Genomic DNA, 13,171 nt, shown 5'->3' with positions numbered 1-13,171 from the left:
CCATACATGACTACTGTAAAAAGTATAGCTTTGACTAGATGGACCTTTGTTGGCAAAGTAATGTCTCTGCTTTTTAATACACTGTCTAGGTTTATCATAGCTTTTCTTCCAAGGAGCAAGCATCTTTTAATTTCATGGCTGCAGTCACCATCTGCAGTGATTTTGGAGCCCAAGAAAATAAAATCTATCACTGTTTCCATGGTTTCACCATCTATTTGCCATGAAGTGATAAGACTGGATGCCATGATCTTAGTTTTCTGAGTGTTGAGTTTTAAGCCGGCTTTTCCACTCTCCTTTTTCACTTTCATCAAGAGGCCCTTTACTTCCTCTTCACCTTCTGCCATAAGGGTGGTGTCATCTGCATATCTGAGGTTATTGATATTTTTTCCAGGGATCTTGATTCCAGCTTATGCTTCATCTAGTTTGGCATTTGCATGATGTATCTTGCATATAAGTTAAATAAGCAGGGTGACAGTATACAGTCTTGTCATACTCCATTCCCAATTTTGAACCAGTCTGTTGTTCCATGTCTGGTTCTAACTGTTGCTTCCTGACCTGCATACAGTTTTCTCAGGAGGCAGGTCAGGTGGTTTGGTATTCCCATCTCTTTAAGAATTTTCCACAGTTTGTTGTGATACACAGTCAAAGGCTTTAACCTAGTCAATGAACAGAAATAGATGTTTTTCTGGAATTCTCCTGCTTTTTCTATGATCCAATGGATGTTGTCAATTTGATATTTGGTTCCTCTGCCTTTTTTATATCCAGCTTGAAAATCTGGAAGTTATTTTAGTTGAAACTCACTGCTATTATACAGAAACCTGATGATGTTATAGTGAAGTGTAGAAAGAACAGAAGCATTCTATAATCCAAAAATTAAATCTCTGTCTTTTCATGACCCTATGCCCCTTGGCTGTGATTCTCAAAGTGTTTTTCATATTTTTTTGCTTTTCCATTAGGTGAGACAAGAAAGCCAGAGAGAGGTTGGATTTAAGTATTCTACTTTCTCCAGGTCAGTTAGGTTCTGGTGAAATTTAAATTGGTTAAGTAAAGTTATGGTTAATTGTGTCTTTGGAGGAGTGAGTTAACTCCTTTGTTTAGAATGCTCTAATGTCTTTCAGAATGCTTACTTTCTCTTCCACCAGAAGTATGGGTGGTGTCTTCTCCAGTCTTCATCCTGAGATAAACGTGGTAGAACTCCAGGAGGTAAAATGCACAAAACTGTGCCCTCCTCCCAAGCCCAGCCCACAGGTGCTTTTAACTCTAAAACTAGTCCATATGTGGCAGAAGGCAATGGCACCCACTCCAGAACTCTTGCCTGGGAAATCCCATGGATGGAGGAGCCTGGTAGGCTGCAGTCCATGGGGTCGCGAAGAGTTGGACACGACTGAGAGACTTCACTTTCCCTTTTCACTTTCATGCACTGGAGAAGGAAATGGCAACCCACTCCAGTGTTCTTGCCTGGAGAATCCCAGGGATGTGAGCCTGGTGGGCTGCCGTCTATGGGGTTGCACAGAGTTGGACACAACTGACGTGACTTAGCAGCAGCAGCAGTCCATATGTTACCCCTAGCAATCCATCAGTCACATTTTAAGTGCTCTTATGAGTACTGGCTCCAGAATCAGGCTTTTGCTTGGGCTTAGGCTCTAGGCAAACAAAAGGTAATGTGATTTTTGGTACTTAATTCTCTTTCCAATTTTTAGGACACCAGTTTAACCTATGGCATTTGGTGGATCCATGTGTTACCTGATGGATCTAACGAGAGGTGTCGATTTTCAGTTTGTTCAACTTTTTACTTGTGAGAACAGGAGTGATAACTTCTAAGATATTTATATGTTTGACCAGAAACCACATGCTTTATTTCTTCACGAATTTCTCTTTTTTTTTTCTTTTTTATATTCCTTTGGAGTTTTACCTAAGAAATTTTATAACATCTGTGCTGAGAATGCATTCCTTGAGAGATGATTTGCATTTGCTTCTGCTAGACCCTTGAGAGAACACTAGCCCAGGAATATTTTACATAATTTCTTGACTCGGGACTTTTAGATACTGTAGGCCTTAATTCTCAACTTGTGTGAAGGCTAATATGTAGTTAAGAACTTTTAGAGCAAATGTTTAAATTTTTATCTCATCTAAGACTCAAGGCCAGAATTTACAAGGTTCTTTGCTTTTTCCCTTCGCATATTGTATATTTTCCCAATTCCTTTTTTTTCCTGACGAAGTATCTTATTAAGAATGCCCTTCCTCCTCTCTTCCACAAGATTGTTAAAAGAAAAGTTATAGCTTCTTGGAAATCTACAAATTCTTTTTATGAAATCTTCCATCTTATTTCTTTGTATTGTGTTGCCCAAAAGTTCATTTTGCTTTTTTTGCATAAAATGGTATGGAAAAACCTGAGCAATCTTTTTGGCCAATCCAATATTTTCTGTCCCACCTTTTTCTGCTCCTGGACAACTTCTATTTTACTGAGTACTAAAATATACATTTAAGTTTTTCTTTTAATTTTCCATTTTTTGTGTGAAAGGAATCCATTTGGTGTACCTTGCCTACAATATTGCCAGGAATAGAAATCTGGTTCAGTTTTTATTTGTTTAATATATTAGGATTTAAATACATATATTTAAATATATATATTAATATATATGATATATCTTTCCACAACTACAAAAATGTAAAAAAGCATTAAAGTAGAAAATCTCCATGAGTGTTTCCTCTTCTAAATTCAGCATTGTGGTTAAAAATATGAGCGTTGGTGCCAGAATTACTGAGATTGATTTCCACTTCTGCTAATAATTAGTGACCTTAGGGTAGTTACTGAAGCCTTCTGTGTTTTAATTTCTTCATATTTAAAATGAATGTAACAATATCACCTTCCTCATAAGGTCAATAGGAGGTTTAATGAGCCAAGATATGCAAAAACACCTGAAATTGTGACTGTCACATAGCAAGCATTCAATAAACCTCTACTACACTACACTAACACCGTTATGTATTTTTATTGTCTATTATTGCTGTTGCCTTGTGATCGTTCCTGGTTAGTTGTATGGACTGAAAGTTTGTGTCCCCCTAAAATTCATGTGCTGAAGCAGTAACCCCCAATGTGATGATGTTTGCATATGGGAGGTAATTAAGTTTAGATAAAGTCATGAGGGTGGTGCCCTCATGATGCAATTTGTACCCTTTTAAGAAGAGGAAGACACATAAGAGCACACTCTCTCTCCCTCAGAGAGGACAGCTGTCTATAAGCCAAAGAAGCAGGCCTGCACCAGACACTGAATCTGCAGACACCTTCATCTTGGATTTCTCAGCAATGAACCACAAGAAGTAATTTTCCACTGATCAAGCCACCCAGTCTAAGGCATTTTGTTACAGAAACCTCAACAGATTAAGATATTGGCTGCTGCTGCTGCTAAGTCGCTTTAGTAATGTCCAACTCTGTGCGACCCCATAGACAGCAGCCCACCAGGCTCCCCCATCCCTGGGATTCTCCACGAAAGAACACTGGAGTGGGTTGCCATTTCCTTCTCCAATACATGAAAGTGAAAAGTGAAAGTGAAGTCGCTCAGTGGTGTCTGACTCCTAGAGACCCCACGGACTGCAGCCTACCAGGCTTCTCCATCCATGGGATTTTCCAGGCAAGAGTACTGGAGTGGGGTGCCATTGCCTTCCCCAAAGATATTGGCTAATTCAATATAATTAGTAAATCTCTGTTCTTAATTATCTTTTTGGAATATACTACTTGACTGAATTCCTTGTTTCTAGATGAACGTAAGCTGGCTATACACAGGGCACCAGGAAGTAGGTACTTTTGCCAAAATAAAGAAAAAGTGAACACTTTTCTTCAGGCGCAGCTGTTTGTACTGTCCTACAAACCTACTTTGTTCAAAGCTGGTGTTTTTCCTTCACCCAAGAACAGAATTGCATATCCTTTAGAAAGTTGAGAGTTTCTGCTGTCTAGAGACTGAATAGCTGTACTGGACTCTCCTGGTTTAATTTCTTTATACCTCTAGGCAATAAAAAGACAGATTGTCAGGTATAATCAGTGACATGTTCCAGGGAGGCCATGTACACATCTACCTAGACTTGCACTTCCATCTTTTTTCTTAACATCACATCACAGGACAAAAGCCATCCTCGCCACTCATTCATTTATTCACTTTGTTATTTATCAGTTTTACAATAGGTGTTGTGTTAGGCACTTGTGATAGTATGTGGGTTAACAGGAAATCCCTCCTCTCAAGAAAGTCACAGTCTAGTGACAAAACTCATCCACACAAAAAATTTACACACAGTGCCGGAGGGAGTGGAAAAAAGCTTCACTGAGTAGAAGTGATATTTTATCTAGGTCTTGAAAGTCGAAAAGGAATCTATCTTTTGGAGAGAAAAGAATGTACATTCCAGGCAAAGTGAACATTATATGCTAAATTATAAAAGTCAGTCATTTAAACTAGTTTGGCTTCAGTTAGCCAACCCATATGGCTGGAGTGTAAGGTGTACTGGGGGAGGAGGAAAACATATGAGTCTAAAAGTTCAACAGAGAGCAGAGGCCTCATATGCTCAGGTTTGGGATGTTGTCTTCGGGTAGTAAGTCCACACATACCAGAGAGCTAAGCATCAAAGGACATAATCAAGCTTGTGTTTAAGAAAAAAGAGTGGGAAATAGGATGAAGGATTGTCATGTTGAGACCATTTGGGGGCAGTTATGTGATTCAGGTCTGAGCACAGGCAAGGCAGTGAAGACGGAAATGAGAGGGAGTGATTTGAAAGACTTGAACAGGCAAAAATGACAGGATTAGGTGAGGGATTATAAATGAAGGATGAGAAAAGCAGGGCAGGGCTTCAGAAAGATTTCTAGTGTGACATGTTTAACTGACATAGAGAATACAGAATTGAAAGCAAAGTGCTAGAAGAGCACTCATTTGTTTTTAATTCTGTACCAGGAAACACTGCACAAGGCTTGGTCAAATAACCACGACAGCCTTTGCACACTTGAATTTCTGGATGCTCTGTAGCCCAGGCTTGCTGCCATTCTGTCTCTCCTTGGAGCGGGCCTCGGGGACTCCACCTACTCCCCAGTCTCTGAAGCTGTGAACATCAACTTTATCCCTCGAGGATTCTCTCCCCTCGAGCTTCCTTGCAGAGAGTAACAGTCTCCCCAGCTTCCTCCTTCCTTCTACTCCCCAAAGACCGGTACACATGACATTTGAAAAAATGACTATTAATCACCACAGAGAAATAGAGAAAAGCAAGAAAAACAAACACAAGGGAACTGCAAAGTTTAAGAAATTGTACAGATTTCTTTACCCTTCTCTTACTGAAAAAATAACAGAGAACCAGTTCCGCTGCTCCTCCCCTGCATCTTCTTAAAGCTTTATTGGTAAGGATGGGGAACAGCCATCTCCTCAAGCTAGTCTACTGTCGGTCCTTCAAGAAGAGGACATGCTCACTCCTTTCTCATGAGAGCCCTTCCTTTTAAGGGACTGGCATGAATTCCTTCACATCTGTACAAATATAGTTCAACAAATATTTATTGAAACTTGCTGTCCTCCAGGCACTGTGGTGGGCCCTGGGACTACAGTAGTGAAACTGACATAGTTCCTGTACCGGAAGCTCACCCAGTAGGGTGGAAGAAATCGAACACCTATACCTTTACCAGGCAGTGTCCTTTCTCAAACAGATAATGGACTCAGGTAACCTCCATGGTGGAAGGAATTTTTTTTAAAATAAGTTTCATTTCCTGCTGTCTATTCCATCACTCTTCCATCACCAAGAATGGAGCTCAGTGAATAGTTGGTGCCTAATCAATGCACCTTGAATCATGACATATTCTCCATCTAAAACAGAAAGCTCTTTGTACACTTCCTCAAAAAAGAACTGATTCCTCTTATGACTAAGATATTTAAAAGTACTCCTATAAGAATAATATTCTTCATATTCAGAAAACTATAATTTAAAAAGTGATTCATCCACTGGAATTGATTTTACTTCATTCCCAACTTTTCTCTTGTTCTGTGAAGTGTATGAAAACTATTACTGAGTTGTGCTAGGATTTATTATGTTTAGAAAACATGAGGGATAGAGGGGCAGGGCAGAAGGCAATCGATATGAGGACTTCAAGACACCACCAGGCTCCTTATACTGAGATTAGTATGTTTGGGGTCTATACTTGTGGCAGGTTGTATTTCCCAGAGGTGGCAGATTTTACTTTTCAAAATATCTTCCAATATACATGATTTTCTTTCACTGCAATTTTAATTTTCCTTTTATTGAGAGGTAGGGTCTCAGTTCTCTCTCTTTGAATATGAGTCTGTGCTGTGTGCTTAGTAGCTCTGGCCCCCTGGGCTGTAGCCCACCAGGCTCCTCTGTCCATGGAATTCTCCGGGCAAGAATACTGGATTGGATTGCCATTTCCTCTTCCAAGAAATCCTGACCCAAGGATTGAACCTGCATCTCCTGCACTGGCAAGCAAATTCTTTATCCACGAGTGGGCTTGTAGAAAAAATGATGCTACATGACTTCTGAAAGTGAAAGTTGCTCAGTCGTGTCTGACTCTTTGCCACCTCATGGACTATACAGTCCATGGAATTCTCCAGGCCAGAATACTGGAGTGGGTAGCCTTTCCCTTCTCCAGGGGATCTTCCCAACCCAGGGATTGAACCCAAGTCTCCCACATTGCAGGAGGATTCTTTACCAGCTGAGCCACAAGGCTAGCCCATAAAAGCACCAAAGTTCTGTGTGGTTCTCTTGAGACACTCACCAGAGCTCTGAGAAATCCTGTTAGTAGTTTGGCTGTTTTCAAGCCACCATGCTGTGAAGAAGCCCAATCTGGCCTTCATGAAGAGACCAAGGAGAGAATGGACGTGAAACAAAATTAAACATTGATTCATATTGAGAAATTTTTACTCAAAACTGACCTGTAGTATTGTTCAGTGTCTTAGTGTTAATTTCTTGTTGTTGCTGTTCATTCATCCAGTTGTGTCCAACTCTTTGTGACCCCATGGACTGCAGCATGCCAGGCCTCCCTGTCCCTCACCATCTCCCGGAGTTTTCCCAAGCTCATGTTCATTGCATCGGTGATTCTGTTCATTCCTTATTGAGTTCTTAATAGCACTCAAATACATTTTTCTTCTTTCTTTCCTCTTTTTTCTTTCTTTCTGAAATACCTCTCCATCATCACTGTGCTTGGTCTTGGAGGAAGGGTAGGTAAACCAAAATACTGGGGTGAGCAAGGGATTCAGGTTCCTCTCAGGACATTAAATCTTGGGCAGAGTGAAATAATTACCAAGAAATAGAGCTGATTCATCCCATCCATCATGATGAGGTTATTAGTCAATGTTCTCCAGATCCCTGAAGTAGTTTTGGCTCTCATCCTATTCTAAAGACACTTTTGTGAACTTTCCTACAATCCTATACAAATTCCTTTTCTGCAAAATCTATCTGGCATACAATTTTTATAGATTCTTAGATAATCCAAGTTGAATTTTGAGTCTTTATATTCAGGGATTGACAAATCTATACAAATATTGACCCAAAAAAATTTATGCTTAATCTCCAGCAGATCAGCAAATCTGGTCCAGCAGACCAGAAGATCATTTTGGTCCCTGACACATTTCTCACGTTTGATATTCCCTAACTAAATTGATGTTTAGAACTTCCTGGAGTCAGAACCTTCTTTTCCTCTATTTTTATTGTATCATAAATTTTGTAGTATTCTGTTTGCAAATAAGTGCACATTCCTTAGAAAACTTAGAAACTAATGATAAACCAAATGAAGCATAAAAAAAGAAGAAATTGAATTTCTCCATATTACTAAAGGACATACAATTACAAATTAGAAGATGCCCAATTTGAACTAATTTAGATAAGAAAGAAATTTATTTGCAAATAAGCATATAACCAAATATAAAATCAGATATATAACCAATTTGGTTTTATAAACATATAGCCAAATTTCAGCAGGGCAAGGATGATGTTGTTCTCAGGGATGACTGAGTCCAGTCATCCCATTTTCATCCATACTTATCTAAGGAGCTGTTGTACTACATCATACATCACAACTTGGGGGTAGAAAGACTTAATTACAGGCAATTTCAGGCCGAGTCCAGCACCAATGCATATAGGTGACCTCCAAGCAAGAAATATGTTACCTAGCTGATTTTTAGCTTTTATCTATAAGCTATAATTTTCAAAAGGTTCTACAAATTTCTTTCCGAGTGTGAGGCAACCTGATCAACCCATATAAACTAGTTAGCATGAAGCAATCAGCTGTGTCCCCCTCAGTCACTTCCTGTTGTACAGTTAGTTAAATATTTGACTGTTCAGTATTGACATGTGGACTCCAACCCCAATTCTACTGCCATGAAAGATGACTCCATGATCATCCTCACTGTGTCACTGGAAGTAACAATCTACCTACGTTTGGCTGCTAAAGTCACATGATAATTCAGAAGTCTTTAGCATTCATAGTACCTAGGCTCCTCAGCTACAGAAAAGTTACCACCTACAATCAATCCAAAGGCTTCTCATTCATAAGGAGGGAGAAAATGTTTATATATTAAATACCTACTGTTTGTCTTGTACTTGGTTATTTTCTGAATACGTTTCTCAGTCCCTTCCCTCAACAGTATGAACATTCCTAATCAGGTTCAGAGACTGCCCCAAGGTATATATTAGAAGTGATCACAACACCTCCATTCTTGGACAAGGGCCAAAGTCTTCTATTATAGCTGTTGGGGTTTTAGAGGATCAAAATATAACAAGTCTATTTCTCATCGAGATTTGGAACGAATTAATAGATAGACAAAAGAAATTGGGAATCAAGTTGTTAGCTTCATTGATTGGAGGACTTGGCTGAGATTTGCAAACAAATAGAATTCTGTGGCTCTCTTTCCCATGCTCATCCTGTCATAGTCTGCTTGGTTTAAATGTTGAGTCAGCCTAGCTGAGGAACAGTGCCCACAAAAAACTGATACATATACCTGCCTAAGACAGTTGCTTCAAAATGTCTTGGGGCAACAGGAAAGAAAGCAGAACAACTCCCCAGTATTTAAATTAATAATTGCCTCTGTGTGTGTGTATTTTCTTTTGTCATTCTCTCTCTTTACAACCAATACCTATTTTCCTTTTCATTAATTTTTTCTTCAACTTTCACTACAATTATCCAAAACCAGTGAGCTTTCTAATCCATTGACTATGAGATTTCTCTTGTCCATTAACAACCTTCCATTCTTACATCCTAATTTACTCTCATTTCCATAGGTTGGAATAATAATTATTTGCAAAAAGTACTCTTAAATATGCCTGTTCATGGGGAACTCTATATTTTGTAATAACCTATATGGGAAAGGAAGCTTAAATAGAATGACTATATTTATATATAACTATGTATAATATATGTGTATATATAAAACTTAATCTCTATGCTGTATACCTGACACTAATGCAACATTGTATATCAACTATACTCCAATAAAATGTTAAAAAAACAACACAACATCCATAAAAAGTATGAAATTTTGCCATTTACAACAACATGGATAAACTTGGAGGGCATTATGCTAACTGAGATAAGTCAGACAAAGACAAATACTGTATGACATCTGTAATTTGTGAAATATAAAAATTTACCAAACTGGTGGATATAGCAACAGAAACATATTCACAGATTATGAGAAAAAACTACTGGTTCTCTTGTGGCTCAGAGTCTTCCTGCAATGCAGGAGACCCAGGTTCTATCCCTGGGTCAAGAAGATCCCCTGGAGAAGGGAACAGCTACCCACTCCAGTATTCTTGCCTGGAAATTCCATGGCCGGAGGAGCCTGGTGGGCTACAGTCCATGAGGTTGCAAAGAGTCAGACACAACTGAGTGACTAACAATTCCAATTCCAATTCCCACTGGTGAGAAGAAATGAAGAAGGGGCAAGATAAGGGTTAGAGATTATGAGGTACAAACTGCTATGTGTCAAATAGGTAAGTTACACAGATATACTGTACTGTACAGGACAAGGAATATAGTCAATATTTTATAACTATAAATGGGGCTTCCCTGGTAGCTCAGTCGGTAAAGAATCTGCCTGCAGTGCAGGAGACCTGGGTTCAATCCCTGGGTCAGGAAGATCCCCTGGAAAAGGAAATGGAACCTACTCCCATATTCTTGCCTGGAAAATCCCACAGAGGAGCCTGGCTGGCTACAGTCCATGAGGTCGCAAGAGTCAGACATGACTTAGCAAGTAAATGACCACCATAAATGGAGTATAACCTGTAAAATCATGAATCAGTGTTGTACATGTGAAATTTATATGATGTACATTAATTATATTCAATAATAAATATGTAAATAAATGAAAAGAAAAGACTGGGCATTGGCTGAATTCAATGCTCACAGTATCCTTATGCTGAAATCAAGTTGTCATCTGGACTGTGTTGTTCTCTGGAGGCTCAGCTGTGGAAGGACTCACTTTCAGGCTCCCTCGGTTTCTGGCAGAATTTCTTTTTCTCATGGCTGTGGACTTATGGAACTTCATTCTTCAAAGTGAACAAAAGAGAGTTTCTGCTGTCTAAAGTTTCTATCTTCAGGGAAGGCTTGGCTACACTTTTAAAGGCCTTACTTGACTAGGTGAGGCCTGTCTAGGATAATGTCTCTTGGATTAACTCAAATACACGTGGTTATGGACCTTAATTAAACATCCACAAAATCCCTTCATCATTTCTATGTTTTATTGGTTAGAAGTCAAAAGGAAGGTATTATATATGAGACTTCAAGAGATCAGTTTGTGTGTCTACACAGGCCTCTCAAAGCCCCAGTTCTTATTTATATTGGTTCAACTTAACCCTCTACTAACACTGTTTCTGAACTCGAACATACAAATACTGTCATAAAAAAAAAAAAATCACATATTTGGCTGTTCAGTCAGTCTTCAAACACATGGAAATAAATCTTAAGCAGCTTTTTAACACTGGATGTACTTCACTAGAAAACTCTCTCTCATTTCTGGGAAGCTATTGTCACATCTTTTACTCTTCACCATTGGCCAATGACAGAGCTTTATACTCCAAAGAGAAGTACCTCATCCTTCTACTATCAAGTCTACCAACTCCCCATTTTGTGTACCCACTCTGCCCTTATTCTGTCTCTGCTTCTACTTAAGACCAACACTTTCCTTTAATCTTTTCCTCATGGATTGCTATCTCAAGGAATTCATGTTGTCATGATTCTTTTCTTTTCCCCCCTTGTTGTGTCACTTCATCTCCTTCCTTTAAAAAAAAAAAAAAATCTTAAAATGCAGTCTCTTAGTTGTGGCTTGCAGGTTCTTAGTTGCAACACTGCATATTGCAACTAAGATTTATTGCATCCAAATTAAAAAAAAATACTTCCAAAAACAATCTCTGCAATTTTTCAATAAAACTACAATGATTCCATAAATTTAAAAAATTATTAAAATGAAATCAAATAATTATTAATTATTAATAATTAAAGAATTATCAAAATGAAAGCAAAACAATATTTTTTTGTTTTCTTTTTCTCCAGATCTTCTGACTGCCTTTCAATTCTATGCTTCCTTTCACCCCAGAGCTCCTTAGGAGTTGTTTCTGTTAACTCTCTGAACATTCTCAACACCCATTTTTTCCCTCGGTCCCTCTTAATCTGTTGCCATTTCATCAGGGACATCATTGACTTTTCTTCCTACTGTAAGCAATATTCAGTTCCTCATGCTGTTGTTAAGTCTTGTCCAACTGTTTGTGACCCCATGGAGTGTAGCCCACTAGGTACCTCTGTCAGTGGGATTTCCCAGGCAAGAATATTGGAGTGGGTTGCCATTTCTTTCTCCTGGGGATTTTCTGAGCCCTTGGATAGAACCCATGTCTCCTGCACATATCTTATAAATTTCAGGTAGATTCTTTACCACTGAGCCACCAGGGAAGTCCCAGGTCCTCCATCATTTAGAGGAGCCAGCAAAGAAGACTAAAAAAGAAAGAGCTACAAAGTGTGAGAGGAAAAAAAAAAACACTAGAGTCTATGGTGTCACTGAATCCCAGAGAAGGGTATATAAGAAGGGAGTGGTTAATTGGAGATAATTACAAGGACTCCACCTTTCCTATGCAGAGGACATGCATTCAATCCAGTGTATCAACCAGGGATTTTAAGAGATTTGCCAGTTTTGTTACATAATCCAGATACATATAGTCTATACTTATACTCTGCCTCTCCAGAATTCCTTTGGTTGTCCCCTTCTATGAAGCACCCAAATTCCTTGACTCTACTTACTGTCTTTGAATGCCACCCTTCCCATGACTCCTCACATTATTAAAGCATTTGCACTCATCTTATGATTTCTACAAATTTGCTTACTTACACCCATTCCAATGTTCAACAAAGTGCAGTCCAGTTGCTATGTGAAAGGGATTCTCCCTCCTTAGAAGGCACTGGTGAAGGGGATAATTTTTTTAATTTATTTTTTTATTGAAGGATAATTGCTTTACAGACTTTTGCTGTTTTCTGTCAAACCTCAACATGAATCAGCCATAGGTATACATATATCCCCTCCCTTTTGAATCTCTCTCCCATCTCCTGCCTCATCCCACCCCTCTGGATGGATACAGAGCCCCTGTTTGAGTTTCCTGAGCCATACAGCAAATTCCCATTGGCTATCTATTTTACATACAGTAATGTAAGTTTCCATGTTACTCTTTCCAAACATCTCACCCTCTCCTTCCCCCTCCCCATGTCCATAAGTCTATTCTCTATGTCTGCTTCTCCATTGCTGCCCAGTACATAAATTCTTCAGTACCATTTTTCTATGTTCCATACATGTGTATTAGAATATGGTATTTATCTTTCTTTCTGACTCACTTCACTCTATATAATAGGTTGTAGGTTCATCTACTTCATCAGAACTGACTCAAATGCACTCCTTTTTTTATGGCTGAGTAATATTCCATTGTGTATATGTACTACAACTTCTTTATCCAATCATCTGTTGATGGGCATCTAGATTGCTCCCATATTCTACCTATTGTAAATAGTGCTGCAATGAACAACGGGATACATGTGTCTTTTTCAATTTTGGTTTCCTCTGGGTATGTGCCTAGGAGTGGGATTGCTGAGTCATATGGTGGTTCTATTCCTAGTGTTTTAAGGAATCTCCGTACCTTCTTCCATAGTGGCTGCATCAAT

General features: G+C 38.9%; 1 long non-coding RNA gene across 11 annotated transcripts in view; it reads left to right on the top strand.

Annotated features, from left to right (window-relative positions):
- Positions 1 to 13,171, top strand: part of LOC147370894 (uncharacterized) — a 124,842-nt gene that overhangs the window by 15,789 nt on the left and 95,882 nt on the right. The gene's annotated exons all lie outside the window — the stretch shown is intronic.

This window comes from Bos grunniens, chromosome 6 (assembly GCF_055505025.1).
Source record: "Bos grunniens cultivar Pamir isolate PY7600 chromosome 6, Bosgru_T2T1.0, whole genome shotgun sequence".
NCBI lineage: Eukaryota > Metazoa > Chordata > Mammalia > Artiodactyla > Bovidae > Bos > Bos grunniens.
The sequence above is the reverse complement of the archived record's forward strand: the minus strand, read 5'-3'. Positions and strand labels throughout refer to the sequence as shown.